We start from the raw sequence: 18807 nt of genomic DNA, 5'->3' as shown, positions 1-18807 counted from the left end.
AGGGTGGTGTATGTGCTGTAAGAGCAGTGTCCTTCACTGTACCAGAGCCTGATTGCTCCAGTTTGCATGAGTCAAAAGAGGTCCTTTGCATATGGCATCATGGTGTGGGTATTTTGGTTGCTTGCTTTCAGTTTGTTAGATGTCTGTGTGCCAGGAAGAGGGGTAAAGTCACCTGTGTGATATCTCAGGTTGGACAGTAAAAATTACATGAATGGTGGTGTTTACCTGCTCTAACCAACCATTATGCTACTTTTCTTGGCTTATTGTGGGGAAAGTGCTGTTGTTTCATAGATCACCCTCCAGCTGTGACCTCTGGCTAAAAAAATAAGTGTTTGAGATGCACAGTGTCATGTTTGGCTTATCTAGGGTAGAGATTTGAAATATATAAGTCTTGAAATATATTTTACATATTGTCTTACCATTAAGCATGAAAACTCTGGGCACTGAAAATAATTGACATGCTGGATTTCACATGTGCTTATTTACTTATCAAAGCAAAAGGTAAATATAGACATGAGGTTTTAAAGCAAAAAGTGGAGCTGAATTTTTCTGACCAGTGGAATAGAACTCCTCCAGGACAGTTCCACCTTAGTTAGACCATGGACAAACGTTTTGCCATTGCTGCGTACCCTACTCAACCTTCTGCACGTCCCTTATGGTTAAGTCTCAGTTACCATTAATAGATGGCAATTGCTTGCCAGGGTGTGTGTTTGCCTATAATGTTGGTGAGATTGCAACTTTTAGTGTAAGTAAAGATTGAAGTAACAGTTGAATGTGAAGGTCTTTAGGCTTGTGTTGAGGTTTTACTCCTCTGATTAAACTTTTTTGGCTTTGCAGATGCAGCTGCTGCCTTGCCAATTGATGTTTCTCTGTGGATTTCACATCAACCCACGTGTTATTGCCATAGAGTGTCCATTAGCTCCTTTTGTGTTCTTTTGCCTTCATGTATAATACTGAATTTGGGAGTTATCAGCATAATATTTAGATTTGGTTTTTTCATATTTTATTTTTTGGGATGCTAAATATAGTTTCTTGAGTCATTGCATGCTAGCTGTTACCTAAAAATTCCCATGACAGTTTCTTTCTGTGTTCGTTGATTGCTTTCTTGTATCATCTAGGCTCTTTCTAAATATGACACTTGTGGTAGAGTTGAACGGGAGGGTTTCCACCAATTTGACACCAGCGTTCTCATTAATCCACTAACTCAATTCTATGTTTTCCTAATCTGTTGCAGTTTAGGTATAAAATCTTGAGCTTGCTTCATAATGATGCTTTTTCTTTGTAGTTACTAACTGTCAATTTATTTGGTTCTGAAACCTACGTGTTATTTTAGTAAGTGACAGGTTTATATTTTGCATTTTTAGCCTATGACCACAGTAACAAGTAGCCCCTTCCTTCCCCTAAAAAGATAGTTTTGGGTTATCCTAATTGATTGCTTTCACTCACTTGCCTATGTTGTCCTCTTCATTTGAGCATCATTGTCTTGATGGTAATGAAACAAAAGCCCAATTAAGTCTAACTCTATACTGGGAAGTAGCTTGCTAGAATTTGACAGTAGAACAAAGGACGTTTCATTGACAAATTTCTTCAGAGGAAAATGTCTCAGTGGAGGTCTGTAAAGCAGCACATGTGATTTTAGGCACTTACCAGCTATCACTTTTAAATTATTTTAAATCTGTGGCTGAGCCTTCTGCTCTGCTCTGAAGATGTGACTCAGAACACTACTTCTGCTGGAGAGCTAAGTTCCATCTACCAACAACGTGAAATGCCATCTTCCCAAAGTAGGCGACGTGAGAGTAAGCAACCTCTTAGTTTCTTGGAATATTTCAACACGGGGCTATACGATAAAAAGACAGGATTAAAATTTTTCTTTTTTATAAAAAATATAAGCTTGTATTAATATTAATTTGTATTAATATTAATATTTTTGTTTTAAAAGCTGTAAATCTGAAGAGTCACTTCAGGAGTGCAAAGAGAAGAATGAATTAGAACAATGGTTTTTCCAAGCTATGCTTTGCATGCCTGTTGGCGTACATCCTGCTGAGTAAAGTGGTTTGAGAAAGGAGAGGGGACACACAAGATGAAGAGGAAAACTGCCCAGAAGACCCTGCTTCAACAGGAGACTCTAGAATAGTTACAGGACCGCTGCCTTATGGCATGAAAACTTGCAAAATGTATGAAAAGAGAATTTCAGTTGCGTCCTCAGCTTTCTCTTTCCTTTACCATTAACTTTTTTATTTGAATGCCGTAGCTCTGTATCACTGTATATCAAAACCAGGACAACAATTGTCAACAGCTCCGAGTATGTGTGTAAATTATTATGTTTTATTTCCACCGAGCCATAAACACTCTTTGTCCTTTGCCTTTTACTAGCTATTGGCTTGGCTATTCCTTGTGGACAGGAAAGCTGTGTTTAATGCTTTGTAAAGTGGCCATCAGTTCCTTGCTTTTATCTCTATTCAGCATAAATTATTTTCGGCAAGGCCACAGAACAGTTTTGGCCAAGATTTGCAGGTGTCCCTTGTGGAGAGCTATTTCAGGATAAAGGCTTAATCTTACTGTTTCTTTCCTCCCCTTCTCTCTGTTTCATCTCTCCTTGAAGAACACTAATCCTGAATGATAGGAGCCCATGGTTGGTCTCCTCCCTCCTCCATGGCTCACTTTTGTTGGTTTTTTGTCATTTTCAGAATTAACCCTCAGCTGGATAGGCTGAAGCATATTCTTTTACCCTTAAGCTTGGAAACTTGGTGTGCGCTGCCATTGCAATACTTCTAAGGGGAAATTCAGGCCCTAATTATCAAATTAGATGCACATTCTGGTTCTTTGGCATGACTCTACTTCTGCCCATCTGTTAGGTTGGCACTCTGCCCTCTCAGAAAGTAGCCGACCAGTTTCAGCTGAGCAGAGGAGCCAACCAAAGATGGGTTAAGAGAGGCAGCCCGCAGAACACTTTATGTTCAATTCCTCTTGCCAAAAGCTCTTCCTGTTTGCAAACAATGTCAGCTTAAGCCCATATGCTTCATTACATGGGATGACATCTGTGGAGACAGATGCAGGGATGGCAAAACAAATGACATTTGATAAGGAAGGGCATATGTTATGAAACCAGACGCTGCTATGAGTTTAAGACCCTGTCTGTGCTGCACGTGTGTACACAGAAATATAGATTGCTTGTGTATTTTGTTGTGTGAGTGCATTCATCAGCCAGCATTGCACCTTTGAAGTGCAGCAGCATTCAAGGTTTGTGGTAGGTGTAACTGCAGTTTTATGATTCGGTTGTTGCAAATTATTAGCCTAGATAGTATTTTGCTCCGGTACTCTTTGAATGGTAACATGCATTAAAGATCCAGTAGTTTGCACTGTGAAAGGAAATATGTCTGGTTAATGCCAATGAAAGAGGCGGGTGTTGTAGACAAAGGATTCTGCTGTGGACCGTCTTTCTGAAGGATTTCAGTGTTAAAGTCCAAAATGTCTTCTAGGAAATCCACTGATGTCAGCATTTGGAAACACGTTATTTGAATGTGAATTTTACATGTCTGGGTAGAAGAGATGTAAAAAAACCTTTTTGAGCAATCTCTGCACCTTTGCTAGATTATGCTGCTTTTTCACCAGAGGTCAGATTTCTATCTAAAACTGCTTTTCTCAAGTACCTCTGCTTTTTGGATTTACAATATGAAAATTACATTTAAAAGTCAGAAGTTAATTTTAGTTATTGGAGACTTTGAAGAGATACCATCAAATCAAGATGTAGTTAACTCTTTTAAACTGACTTTCACATTCTTAGCCTGTCTGAAGCAGAGTAATTTATATTTCTACTTCAAAAATGTTTTTTTGTTGTTATGTGTATGATACAGCAACATATGTACAAACAACAAAGAACATGGGGTTGTTCTTGGAGCCTCCCAGACCACCTGTGTCAAAGAAATGATGGAAAGTTACAGGAGAGGAGAAGGGAGAGCAAGCAGTGGCCCTAGCACGGCGACCTGGGGGGTCAATCCTCTGACCTGAAGCTGTGAGGACATCAAAGAGAAGTGATTTCAGAGAGTCACCAGTGAGCAGGAGAGGAAAGAAAGGGATTCTCCTGTAAAGCAGTTTTGGTTACCTGTGCTGCTGCCTCCAGTAATTCTGAGATTACATTTAGCAGAAGAGTGATTTTGCAATGGTAATAAGGAAGCAGAACAGTTATTAGTAGATACAGAGAAAGTTGGTCTCAATCACAACAGCACCAAATAGGAAGGGGAAACAGCAAGCGAGGGCTCCCATCAGTTTGCGGCGAGACAGGGAGGACCTTAGCGTATGTGGAAAAAGTACCCTTCTCTGACCATCATGTATCCTCACGTTGAGGGTACCAGAAAGTCAGATTGTTAGATTCAGACCTTGAAGGAGAATTAGCACCCTCCTTGTGTCCTCCAAATCGCTAAGGCTGATGAAAAAGATAGCAAGTTTTCGTTAAATGAACTTTGCATATAATCCATCTTCACCAGCTAAAGAAAAGATATTTTCAAATGTTTTCATTTTTATTTCCATGGTCTTCAAAGTGTAAATCACAGCAATTCCAAGCAAAATGTTTTGATGCTGAGGTGTAACATAAAGCGATATTTATGTTACTATGACATTCATAGGGAAGTTAATTTCTTTCTGTCAGATTTTAGTGTGAAATACTATTCACTTGGTATTTAATTTAAAATTTTACATTGAGTAAATATATTCTGTTGGTTTAGAGCACAAATAAGCAAAAAAAAAAAAAAAAAAAAAAGTGCAGTATTTGAAATATTGGCCTTATCAGCCATACTTGAAAACTACATTTTTAGTGTTTGGGAGAATGGAAAACACACCTTTCAAAGAAGATGAAAAGGTACTGGTAAAGTGAAGCCTTCCATTACAAAGTCAAAATATCTTGCACATGGGTATATTTTCCATATCCCTTTAAGAGAGTTAATATTTGATGCTCACAAAACTGAGAATGTTTTTTGGTATTTTGTCTGGCTTTTTATTGAAAAATATTTATGTGCATGAAAGAATGTATTTAGATATGTAGGACCTTAATGAGTAGTTGCAGAAATTTGTCTCATTTCTCTAACAAGCTGTTTTGAAGTTCTTATACATAGTTGGGGTTTTTTTTGCCTTGTTTGAGGAACTTCTTGTATTTTCCAAATCAGGTCTGATAATTTTGGAGAGTGACTTCTAAGTTTTCAGTCTTTGGGATTTATTTTTGGAGCATTTCTTGGAACAATGACAGTCTTTCCTTGATAGCTTAAGGACAATGTTGTATTTGCTAACTAAGAGGCTCCTAAAGTGTATATAGCTGTTAAAGGCTTGAACCAAATGTGGTTTGCTGAATTTACAGTGTTGTGGTGGGGAAACCAATCTGGAGGAAGAGGATTTCCTTATTCATACTGATGCAATCACTTTCTCTACACAGCTTTTTCCCTGCACTTCCAGAAGCATAGTTTCACTTCCAGTTTGGATTAGACAAAGGAATTCTCCAAAGCGTTGAGGAGAAAGCATCGGTTTCTCTGGTTGGTTTGGGTTATTAAGAATCTTTACCTCATTTCTACCTCTTGTACATCTCAGTTATTTTATCTGTAATACTGAGGAGTGTCAGTTTCTCTGTTTGGTTGGGGCTATCAAGATACCTTGAGTACCTCATTTCCACCTCTTATGCATCTCTGTTTTATGTGTAATAAAGGAATAATAATTATAATAATAATAATAAATATCCAACCCCCCCAAGTGCTCCATCACCCTGATAGAAAAGATACTGCCAAGTATCTTTTTCTGTATACTGTAAGGTATTACTCAAGTTACACTCTTTCCTTAAAGTGCCTCTATCCAAAAAGTACAAACATTTCCCTATTTCAGTTCAAAACTGGTTTAGTAGCCGCAAAATGCAATTTCTGACAGCTGTCCGGACTGAATGAAAATTCAGGGCAAGTAACAGGGATTAAATTTTAGAGACTGAGATGTGTACTGGCATTTCTTTTCTCACTGTATTAAACTGTTAAAAATTGCACCTATTTGTAAAATGTGCATATTTATATTAAATTGTCTGGGTTTTGGAGAAATACAGTCCTTCTGATGCATTTAATGTCAGTGGTTTTTATACAGTTTGCAGAAAAGTTGGCCTTATTTTGATGTAGATCTCTCTGCGTGTACATCTACCTGTACTTTTTCATATTGAAGGATCAAAAAAGTGTTTTATTTGGTTATGTGATGAATTGCATTAAGTTATTGCTTAGGCAAAGTAGCTAGAGGAAGGGCTTTGCTTGGCCTGCACATTATTTTACTGGCAACGTTGCTGGATACAACAGGCACTACTAAAATGGAAGAAACTTGCTTGACTTTCCCCTCTTTTTTTCCTTTGTGCATTGACTGTCAGTGTTGTTGTGTCTTTTGTATTTAAATACTGCTACAGAGAGATATTCTGGGCACTTTTTTTTTTTTTTTGTGGCTTTTGAGGTTAGCCTGAGTTGATGGGACAGGAAGAGGACTGCTAGGCACATGAGGCATTGCACAAGGTGCTTTAGTAATGGGAATCGTCTTTTCTTCACTATTTACTTTTGGAGAATTGCTCTTCTTGCCTCCTTATGTTGCTGTTAAGTGTTTTCAGTGTGTTGATATTTCCATGCAAGCTCTGACATTCTGCCAGCCGTGGGACCAGGCTCTCCACTCCAAACTCTGCAGTCCGAGCCAACCGATATAGGCTGTTTGTTGTGATTTTAGAATCAGCACTCGGAGAGTTTTGAGGAAATCCATTGCCTGGTGTTACCAGCCCAGCAGCTGCGTGAGACTTCAAAGCTCTAGCTGACACTCTGGAGAAATAGGTTTCGTTTACAAAAACTCTCCTGTCAATGCTTATTAGAGAATTTAGATGTTATGAACTTCCTTAGACACATCATCACCAGTAGTGATGGCTTGCTTTGAAAAGCCTGTTTGCTTGCCCCTCTGGTACAATAGTGGCAGCTATCTCGAAAGGAGGAGTGGGACAACTTTGAGATACCATCTGGACCAACTTGGGGATCAAAACAATTCTATTTTATAGAAACTCTGAAAGAAATCCCCAAAATTGAAGGCTGCCACATCTTGCTAACCAGATGCTCTATGAGTGCTGAATACATTGACACCTGCCAGTAATGGGGAAAAAAATGAGGTGTATGACTTGCTACTTTTTTGAAACATGCTAAATTAAAATGACAGATCTACTTCAAATAGGTAGTGTCATTGAATTTATATTAAAAAAAAATAAATAATGATGATGCCTGCATTGTATTGGCTGAAGAACAGAGCAGTAGAACATTACCAGAAAAAAACAATTTCCAAATCATCTTGGAAATTCCATTCCCTTAATTATTTTCTTTACAAAGACAGCTTGCAGCTTAGCTCATGGTTGTTACAGGATTCAGAGTGGTTATGGCATTGCAGATCTCTCCTAATGATATTAATCCTAACCATGATAACTAATGATATTAATCCTCTGATGCAAATTTTCCGCTACTGTGATCATTTGTGCACAGCGCTTTGGAGACAAGGGAGAAAAAATGTCAGCGGCTAGATGGTTACTTGAGGAACATGCAAGTTAAACACCTGACATCTGATGAGTCACCCTCCAAGTATGTGTGATTGAGTGATGGTTAACTGATTGCTGCAGTTGATTAAGACGAAATGTATCTGAAATGTGAAACACTTTATTTTTGAAGGTAGTAAGAAGTGCACTGTAAACACCCATAGTTTACAGACCTTACTACAAGCAAACTGTCTGCAAAAACCCCCACAGCTGTCCACAGGAATAGGTTTGTGCGTGAAGTATGTGTTTGTTGTTGCCAAGCAAGTATTTCTAACATTTTTAACACACTTTTAAAATGTTGTTGTTAATTGTTATCTAATGATAATGAGCATCGATGAGAATTGCTACACCTGGTTGTTTTCTGGTTGATTCCTTTTTAATGAAGACACTTGTCTGTTCAGAAGTTTCCACGCGATCTTGACTTAAAACTGTGTCCAGGTTCTGATTGTAAGAGCAAAATGTAAATGATGTACCAACATTTTTTACAGTCCACGTGTTCAGCAAGACAAAGAAAAGTTCAATCTTCTGGCACAGACACTAGGCAGGTAAGATATTAGCATAAATCATGGTGAGATACCTTCTGTAATGTGCATGTGTTGAGAACACACAGAGATAGGGATTGAAGTTTTGCCCTGTCCGATGCAATAGCTAAAGTCAGAGGTTGTTGTTCATCACAAAGTTTCATTTAGCTGTATCAGCTTTTAAGAAAGAACAGGATATCATCTAGTAAGCCTCAAACAACTGTTGTAAATAATGAATCATTTCAAAATGTGATTATGGTTGTAATCCTGCAGGATGCAGGTTGGGCCTGGACATTGACAAACAGGTCTGTTGGAGAGGCAGAATGCCACTTCACCTCCTGCAGCTGTGTTGTCACTGACCATTGTACAAGCAGCTAGTTATTCCAGTGCTTAAATACAGATTGAGGAGCTTAATAGTAAATAGCTATTTAAATGATCAGTGTTTCTAATACAAAACTTAAGCCAAGATTTACTGTTGCAAAAGATGTCTGAGCAAACAGTAATGATACTATGGATTAAAAAAGAAAATCAATGAAAATATAAATTTGTGCTGGATTCACTAGCAGTAACTCATTGCTGGAATGTGAAACGGTAGTCCAAATTAGTTAACGTGTTTATAGATGGATTATTGAAATGATGAAGCTGTTTGGAATGTGGGGTTTTGAAACAACTAATCCAGGGCAGTGCTTATGTTTTGGTAGTTTTGTAGATGCTTTTGTATCTTTGGAAGGAGTTATGACCATTGTTTCTGGTATTGTACATACTTAGTGCACAAGCTTTTAGTAAATTACCATTGTTAGACTTGCATCTTGTTAAACAAACATAGATTGAAACAGATTCCATGCTGTAAAAACAACCTCATGCACGCCAACTTCTTTGTGCATGTGGGTTATGTATCATTTCCCCTCAGGAATTAACAACATACCTTGAACTCCACTTTTTAATTTGATTGAAAGAGAGCGCATTACACACAGAAGAATAAAACCTCTTGGACTCTGATCTCTTAATCTCCATAAAATGTTTGAATGTTTAACTTTGATAATATAAGAAACAAATCTGGTGGTCCGTAGCATTTCTGATGTGCATTCCCTTTTTTTGCAGCAAAAAGAAATCAAAGCAGACATAAACCAATGTATGACAGATGGGCTGGTCTTGGTAAGAGTTAGCCCTCAAGCATGAAGAAATTCCATAGCTTTAACTCTCCCTTCTAATATGCTAGTGGAAAGTCATTTTGGTGGCCTGATGATGATTCCTTTGTCTGTGTAACAATTTTCCAGCCAGTGGGCTCACCATGCACTTTGTGGACTTCTATATTAGTGCTTTTGATGCCAGAGAAGGGACTCTCCAGGAGTAATGTCAAGAAATGGAACTTTTTGGCTATCAAGCTTTTGCACTTGGAGGCAGATCTTCTGAAAAATATGTGATGTCTTCCTTGTGCTTGGGATCAGGAACTGGTTGAGATTCAAAATCGGGTGACTGAAATGAGAAGATGCATGTAGCAGTCCCAGCTCTACCATAGCTTTTACAGTCAAAGAAACAGCTTTACAAAAATAATCTATCCAAAGGAGAGGAAGATTTTCAACTCTGTTTCCTACATATATTTCCAAAGGGAGGCAGTTCTTGGGGTCCTGCAGGAGACCTCCAGGGTAGCAGGAGAGCACTGAGCCCTGGTTTTGGCACATACTCATAGGTGAGGTGATCACCAAACATGTTGTAACTACTCTGCTATAATTAGTCCTAGTGCAAGGAGGTTCAGCTTCTGATTTTTAAGGCTCTAGGGCTGGAAGAGTGGTTTTTTGTTGTTGGTTTGTTTTTTGGTTGGGTGGTTTGTTGGTTTTTTTTCTTTAGTAGGTGCAGTGGTTTGATCTTTCCATTGTAAATATCTCATACAACTAGCATGTCCTGATTGTCTAAACATGGGTAAAATGTTTTAGAAGCAATTTTAGCTCTTAAAGTAGATATCTGCCCTTTGAATTGAACCACTCATCCCTGATATTTTTCCAACCTTTGGGATCTTACACTGGGATTTAAAAAAATAAAAAAAATGGCTTCAGAGGAGGATTGCCTGCCTGAAAAGTCTGCTCCAGAAAGGCTTGTAGGACCTAATCAGAATAAGAAACAAAAAATACTGGCATTATATGATGTGTGGATTAGATTGGCAGGAAACTGGACCATGGTTAACTTTACTTGTATGTACTGAAAACAAACCGAACCCCACACCCACACTGTTGGTCTTAGTCTTTAAAGTTTTGTTGGCAAAGCTTTGCCTTTTAGGAGTGGGAAAACAAGTCATACCCACAATAGACACTGTTGTGCTGGCAAAAAGCTCAGTGTAGTCTCTGCCAGTTGAATGAAATCCTTTGGCGCATGTATTTTATTCCATTCAAGGAAGAGGCTTGGCTACCCCTTCCCTGCGCCCCATCCCTTTTTCTCCAGCCCAGCAGAAACGGTGTCTCCACTAGTGGGATTCACGGAGATAACGCTGCCAGTGCAGTCTCTTTTGAGCATTGGTAAACCATTAGAAGAAGTTGCCATCATCTCAGATCTTAATTTGGTTTAGCAGATAAAGAGAAAAGTGCTATCAGAGGAGATAGGGAGATCACTCGGGTGCAGAAATTGCATGAAATGAGTAACACAAGTCTTGTCAGAAGTGCCAAAGCTTCTGATGAGATTCCTTGGGACTTGTCAGTCTTAGTGTGCTGACTTAACTTTCTCAGTGAGACGGTTTTGCCCGGAGGCAGCAGTAAACCATCAAAATATAACAGGATATCCTGGCATAGTGGGGAGAAGATCTTGGGGATCTAGGTCTCCCAAGGCTGTGACAGACTGATGTAAGCTATGACCAAGTAGAAGCTCCAGTTTTGGAGTGATTTTTGATTTTTTGTTTTCTTTTTTAAAAAGAAAAAGTTGCATGGTTTTTGCACACCAACAACTGCTCGTGGAAGATAAGAAATTGCAGCAGTCAAAGCTTTAGATTTATTGCTCTGGTCAATTTCCTGTTATTTTTAATAGGATACGGTCCCTCCACTTCTAAACTAGTGAGCTGTATCAAAGAGACTGTATCACGTTTCAAACCACTCTGGCTGTTGGGTCCTGAACACATGCTCATGACCGGGGTTTGGGCTTCCTAACCAACTTTATATCTGGTTTAACTTTCTTGTGCGTGTGTGTGTTCATGGACATGTTTCAGCTCCGTGTTACGAGGATTTTTAGGAGTCTTTGTTCGGTTTGTTTTAAAGTCGTATTGTTTGAAAAGAAAAATTTGTGTTGAGGTTTGCTCAGTGCAGACAGTGGAAAACAAGGACTACCTGATTGTCAGGGCACCTCTGGCCCGGCGCTCCAGCCTGGGTCACTGCATGGGTCGGAAATTAGGGAATTCTTGGCTGACTGCTGGGAGAGATATTCAGCCACTTTGCAGTGCCTGAGTGGCTGGAACAGGGGGAGGAAATCTGGCTGGTAAACTTTTAGCAGATAAAATTTGGGTTAAAAAGCAAGGTTTTAACAGAGGGAAATGAGTGCCATGTATCGTTATTTTCCCTTGATTAATTTTATTTGGATTCTTCTGGCTATTTTCATTCAAAAACATTTTGAACGCTATAAGTAGTCAAAATATCCCAATGTTCTCGTGTGTGATAAAAATAAGGAAACAGAAAATTGAGCTGGACACTAACAAAGAACCACACAGAGAGTTAGAGGAGGGAGATCAGCTGGTCTGTAGTTTATAAGATCTTGGTAGAACTTTGAGAGGGGGTGTTAGTGCCCTGCATGGGATCCAGCATAACTTGCTGAAATTGCGTAATGCAGTTGCAATTTGGCAAGCTAAATTCGTACTTGTGATTGTTTAGTGGCTATTTCTAGACTTTATAGTAAATTTCAAAACTAACCTTCAAAAAAATGCTTTGTTATTTTGTTTTTCAGTTGGACTTTCTACAGGCCTTTTGTTTTTTGGTGGGTGTGGGTGGTTACTTTGTTCTCAGACTACTTAAATAAAATTCATTTTAGTTGTATATACTTTAATTTTTTTATTAACTAAGATAATTAAACTGTAAAGCACATTGAACAATAAATGCATCTCTGACCAATGTTTTACCAAACTTAAGGACAGGGTATATATCTCTGGGGATTTAATGTTAGCAGCTTCTCAGTTTGGATAATAAGTTTTCAGTGTCCATCCTTAAAAAGTCATGAGCCTTGCCATACTTTTGATATCATGATAATCCAATTATTTTTCCTTTCTCTGCCCTTCTGGATCAGATGCTTTTGCCTTCTGATGATGATATTGTCAACAAATAAAAACAAGCATTTAAGATAATCCCAAGATTACTAATTTGATTTCTTATGACAAATACTTGTGATTGGTACATTCCTGTGGGGAGTTTCTATGTGCAAGACCTGAGGAAGCAAAATAAACATAATTTTCAAGTCCAGGTGACCTGGAAAATCTAAATAGGATTCAGCATGCCTTGAGGACTGGTAAACTTCTGTCTGCTGATTCTGGACAAGAGACCAGAAATACAAGGCAGGTTTCACTTCTGAAGGTGAGATAGCAATTCTTCTTTTGAAGGATTTATTTAATAGTATATTTAAAGAATGAAAGTGTTTTATAAATTGCATAATACTACCTGAAGGTATATCTGAATTATAAAGCTTGTTCATAATTGAAACTAGCTAACTCAGTGGCTAATTAGTTTGTAATTCTGAGGAACCTCTTTCTGTTGACAGGTATAAATTTTGCTCGTAGTGGAGACTAGTGACTTTTAATAAGGGAGCGCTACTACCTTTAACAGCTGCTTCAGATAAATATAAGGGCCTTTTCACATCTTAGTTTTGGCACCAGTTTTCCAGCACTGATACTCCCATTTATAAGGAGAGTTCGGCCTCCTGCTCCAGAACCCATAACATACCAGGTTTTATCCGTTTTCTCTTTGTAGATGCTTGCCCTTTTTGTTCACTGGGACCTCTTCATACAGGAACAATGTATCCTATAGTGAACGTAAATATTCTCCTTTAAAGGTTTCAATATGTTTATTATGTTGTCTAAAACTAAAGTAGAAAATAAACTTGAATGTTCAAGCATGCATGACTTGTTTGTACAGTTAGAATGGGAAAGAATTTATACATAGCATCCAAAATATTTTAAAACAGTGCACCTCCAAAGGTTTTCTGTAGCTGCATTCTCCACAGAAGCCTTCATGTTGCCTGTTCTTATTTTTAAAAAATAAAAAGAATGTTACTTTTTGACTTCAGAAAACTCTTTACTAGTAGTCTCCAATGTTTCCTGGCTAGTTTGCTTGCTCAAGCAGTTTCGTTGGCTGCTTATAACGTACCAGACCATCTACATTTATACCCAGGTATTTGTTTGGAGAAATATGACTTTATTTTTTCTTAGAAAATAAACAAATTTCAACTGTCTCTTGGATTTTTTTGTTTTGTTTTTCAGTCTGTATTCCCTTTGGGATGTTAGTAGTACTTTTCAGATGCTGGATTTTATTCCTTTTTGGTTGCAAGAACTATAATGCATGATGATGGTGTATTTGCATGCAATAAAACTATCTAGGTGCTCTCTGTTTCAGATTCTAGATATGAAAATCACCCAGCTAAATTTCTAAAGACTTCTCACCAAATTCTATAAGCCAAAACCACAATGACTTTGGGAAAAAATGCATTTAAATTACATGCAGACGTTACAGTTCCTTTCATGGAGTCATACGGACGCCAGTCTCGGTGCTTACTAACATGGCATAGGGCTTGAAAATGGCTGTAAAGATTCTAAAGGCATTATCCTTCTCAAAGCTTTTCCATTTTAGAAAAATTAGCTTATCTAGCTGGCAATAAGGTGTGATAGCTTTGACTGCGGTCAATCCATTTCAGATGCAGAGCCCACAGAAGCCTTGTTTCCCTCATGGGCATTTGCCCAACTCGATCCTTACTACCTTCGGTGCACGTCATGTACTGTCATAGTTCCTTTCTGTATGACTTGTAATAACTACTTGTTTCTTACCATCTTTTTCCCTGCTGCTGGAGCAGGAGAACTGTTTGTCTTTCTAAAATTAGATATCCATGGATACATATAATATTTTTCTCTGTTTAAACTTGGCAGTTTAAATTGCGTATGGAAAAGAAAAGTGCGTTCCACTACAGGAAGTCTGCATGCTGTATTCTTCATTTACAGCAGAATAAAATGTTACACAGATTATTTCACTCTTTGTTCTGTAGAAGGAAAACAATACTTACATAAGCAGGTTTATACTAATGTCTATAGCCAGACTCTTCCTCTGTTTTCATTGTGCTGTATTCAGGGTACCACCCTGTGAGGGGGAGCTAACTGTATATTGGGATAGTGCTAAGGCACATCATTTTAATACCACTTCAGAGTTTTTATGTTGTTCCTGTCTTGTTTCTCCAGCTGAAAGAGGGTGTTCAAACCTCCTCAACTGTGTGGACTGTTCTTTAATGTAGGTCTTCTTGCCTGAACATCTCCCTTCAAGATCCCGGACAATCTTGTCCTATGTTTGTAATTTCTTATGTAGTACATTATTACTTTTCTTGTCTGTAAAATGCATTCAGATGCATTCAGATGCATTCAGACTGTTCCAAGGAAAAGTGAAGTGAGAAATCAGAAGGTTATTTGACATCTAGAGTGGCAGGCAGTCTTGATTCCTGCCACCAGGCCGGAATGGGCTACCTCACCTTGTTAACTTTTTGAAACTAGTGTAATATTTTTCACATCTGTACACAAATATATCCTTCTCACTTCTGTGAGGTACTAGATGAACAGAAGTGAACCTTCAGGAGTTGATAGCAATATGCAATAATTGTTCTCTTCTGCTCTCTGAATAACAACCCACATAAATGGATTAGCCTGACTCTTGAAAATGGGTAATGGGTAGTTATGTTGGGCCTCTGTAGTGAAGGAGCTCAAAGAGAAATTAGGGTTGAGGTGGTTTCTAGCTCTGTTTTTGATCAGTGGTACAAGTCCCATATTTTTGTCCATTTTTTTGTGTAGAACACAAGTTAGGTGAGTTAGAGTTGCTTTTTACTAGCTCTCTACAAAAAAAAAGTAGATGAGCTTTGGCTGCAGTGGAAAAAAAAGTGCAGCCTGAATTGGGAAAGGTGTTTAGAAGGGTCTGGTCTTCTAAATTATGTATGTTACTTAGGATTCGTGCCTCCCGCTGTTTTACTTCTTCAGAACGCTTTTGAAACTGGTACAAATTGGCCAACAGCTGGAAAGTTTTTTGCCCTTTCCTATCTGCACTGAAGAAATGTTTTCTCTATGTTCTTTGCTTATCTTTGCCAATCTTTTTTTTTTTTTCCTCCTCCCCACTCTTTCTCCACTTTATGCCAGACAAAATGTTAGGTTTTTTTCCCCCTGTGCAAATGGAATACTTGCTCTACCTTAAAAAAAAAAAAAAAAAAAAAAGTTGGAGTTTTTTTTCTCCTGTAAGGCTGTATACTTTCATACCTCATGGTAAGGAGAGGGTTCTATTTGATTCTTACTAGCAGGCAAAACATCATTTAGGCCAGTGACCTGAAAAAGGATTCTGCAATTTGGACTTGGTCTTGTGGCTCTACTAATTAATTTATTTTAATTTCAGTTGTGAAAACATGGTAGAAGATTTTGTGCTGCCTTTGTTACTGTCAGAAGATATGTATCTGCTAGTGCGTACATCCTACTGCCAGATAAAGTGATTGGTTTACTTGAGCGTTTAGAGGTAATAACGAAGGATTTTGAAATTTGTCTGTCATGAGTAGCTGGTGTCAGGATGCTACATCTCCCAAGCTGGCACACGCTTGCTCTGGTAAAAACTGAAGATACCTGCCGCTTTTCCGAGTTTAATTCACTGCCAGTTATTTATGGTGCAGCTGGGTTACAGCTTTCAATAGCTGTGAACAGCTAACGCTGTGTCCTGCAGGAGCGGATGGTTCAGACAGGATAATGTGGTTGGAAAGAGGAACAAATCCTTTCATGCTATGGTGTTTAATGGTCCCCAGTGGCACTTTGTTGGGAAGTAAATGATGATTGCTTTCCTCTACCAGAACACCTGATGGAGTAGGAGGATCACAACAAGAAACAGGGTTCTTGGACTGTCTTTTACATTTTTTATTTTTTTTTTAAATTTTTTTCTATGACCTTTTGGGATTCCCTGTTAGTCCCCAATCTGTGAGGATTTGCTGTTTGCTTTGGGTTTTTAAATTTATTTATTTATTTTTTACCTATTAGCTACTCTTCAAAACTCCACTTTTTTTTTTCCGTACTCTTTCTTGGTATAATTGTAATGTTTACACTTGGATATTTTGCAGTATTCTTTTTCCAATTGAATTCTAGGCTTTGTGTTTCTAACAGTTTGATATTATTTTTGGCATAAACTGTAGTATTAAGAGCCAGCTATATTTTACTCTGACAAGTTTATATATTAAAGTTTAGTAAAAGGACTGAAAAATCTAGCGGCTTGATTTTTGGGGTATGTAATTAATGGTTGCCAATGAAAACTGGTGTTATGAAATCCCATAAGGATGTATCCATATTCCGTCAAATGTTCTTGACTTGGAACTGAAGAGAAACACAAAGGTACTCATTTAACCACATTTCATGTTCCTTGCTTCTAGAAACTATAAAAATAGCTGGGTACAATAACAATAAATTCATTATTCTTACAAGGATATCCTGAATTTGACATGCCAGTATATGACTTTGAACTTCAGTCTTACTTAGAAATGGAGGTTGTTTTGAAGATAGCCCTTCAGAAGGATTCTCCTATTTATGCTATGTGAACGCCTGTGTTATATTTAGGCACTGAAAATACTTTTGGACTGAGTGTCCTGTATTCTGCAGTGGGGGGAGTGGCTGGGGAAGATATGAGCTGCACTTTCTTTCACGAGGATACTTCAAATTCTTTTCCAGCAATCCTGTTCTCTCTCAGAGTCAAGGCTGAACTGTGCTGCCTCCCGTCTTTCTCCCACAAGAGCAGATTATAAATCCTCCTTACACTGAGGTGTGGGACAGTGGTTTGTACTGCAAACATAGTTTTTATTTAGCTGAAAGGGAATAATTTAAGTCTGTCATAATTGAGCTGCATACCTTTCCCAACCAAAGCAAGGCAACGTCATGTCTTCATAATGTCTACTGTGCAGATGGCTTGTTATTCCCCCCCCCCCCCCCAAGTAGATCCAGTGTGAACTTGGAAAGGGAGAACTGAAGGTCTTGATTCATATTTTGTATTTTCATTATAATCTATCAGTATCAAGAGGGAAGAGCAGAGCTGGTGGTATCTCTGAGCTGACTTGCACTTCACAGGGATTGAAAATTCACAAATTGCAGGAGTTTCTCATTCCTTACTCTGCGCAGTCTTTGTAATGGCTTTATCTGTCGCTTCATCCCTGGCATCAGTTCTGTAAATAATTACTCCATGACCGTTTGGTCCTTAGTAACTCTTTCAAAAGCACAGCTAATAATTTTTTATAAAAAGGGCAGACCGGTTAATTCTTGGCAAGTTTGTCTCGGAGCCTTGTCTCTGCAAATGGAAATGATGAACTTTGGCAGTAATAAATAGCTTGGGTGGAATTGCAGCGCACTGGCCACTTGGCAGGGAGCACTTCTCTTTCCCTTCCACTGACACTGTTGCCTCACATACGGTAGATGTTGCTGTAAGACAACATCATGCATGGTGTTATCCAGTTTTTTTCGTCACGCACAGCAACTTACTATTCCACGATGATAGGAATTTGTATTATCACAGACTCGTCTTTTGTGGTAAATTGTTGAATAAAATGTGCACTGGTATCACATCTTGGTTTGCAGTTTGATTTCGGTTCAACTTGTTGCCATTCTGCACTGGTTCTAGAAAGACTGTAGTTGGAGACACGTCTCAGTCCCACGCTGCATAGGTGCAGGTTAATTGATTTCACAGGAGTGGTGGCCACACTTAACAGCACTTCAGTAGGCATGAGTGTCTTCACAGCTGCCAAGGACAGGTTTTACTTTCTTTTGTTTAATGTGACCAGTACATCCATATGACATTGCCTACTTCTGCAGTAGAACTGGAGGTTATGAAATTTAATTTCTTTTTTCTTCAAAGTGGACATAAACATAAGGTTTCTTGCTATCCGTCTTGTAGCTTGTGGGCTTGCTGTGCTAAATCATTTAGCTCCTTTAAGACATGAGTGTGATCTGTTGTCCATGTCCATGTTAAGCTGCAGAGGAATGTGAATATCAGGCTTCAAGTTAAAGAAATGAGATGCTTCCAACTTGCTAACCAGAAACAGAATTACAGAAGGGCTGTACCACATGGGCTTTCTCCACTCTTTTTATTTTTGTTCCTTGTTTCTTCTCTTGCTTCTCCCAGCATTCCAGTTAATGCTGAGTGTAAATGTTAGGGATACCTAGTCTCCTTAGACTTCTGCAAGTCCAATTATGTGATACCAAACAAGAGAACGTGATATGTACAGAGAGATTGTTTAACCATTTTTTATTTTACTTCACCTTCTTCTGGTGCTTAGGTTTTGTACTTATTTATAAGAAAATAAACTTACATCATTTGTGTAGTTTTCTTTGCTTGTATTCAGTAGCACTTCAATGGCCACTGCCATGGATCAGAGTCCTACTTGTGCCACTTATAAGTACGTGCACATACACAACAAATACACCTACCTGTGGTCATACAGAAGGTGTTTTGATTTTGTGCGAGTTGTGTTTAGATCTAGGCTTCTTTCATAAATTGTGCA

At 38.4% G+C, this 18807-nt stretch overlaps 1 protein-coding gene across 2 annotated transcripts in view; it reads left to right on the top strand.

Annotated features, from left to right (window-relative positions):
* The window catches only part of PTPN14 (protein tyrosine phosphatase non-receptor type 14), a 114330-nt gene that overhangs the window by 13213 nt on the left and 82310 nt on the right, over positions 1–18807 (top strand). The window contains exon 1 of one of the 2 annotated variants that reach the window (XM_075749246.1): positions 15687–15884. The exons of the other annotated variant lie outside the window; for it this stretch is intronic. The gene's annotated coding sequence lies outside the window, so the exon portion shown is untranslated. Of the gene's footprint in view, positions 1–15686; positions 15885–18807 lie in introns of those variants that run through there. 2 annotated transcript variants of the gene reach the window in all.

The sequence above is a fragment of the Balearica regulorum genome, chromosome 3, assembly GCF_011004875.1.
Source record: "Balearica regulorum gibbericeps isolate bBalReg1 chromosome 3, bBalReg1.pri, whole genome shotgun sequence".
Classification (NCBI taxonomy): Eukaryota; Metazoa; Chordata; class Aves; order Gruiformes; family Gruidae; genus Balearica; species Balearica regulorum.
This window is presented reverse-complemented; position numbering and strand designations above follow the sequence as displayed.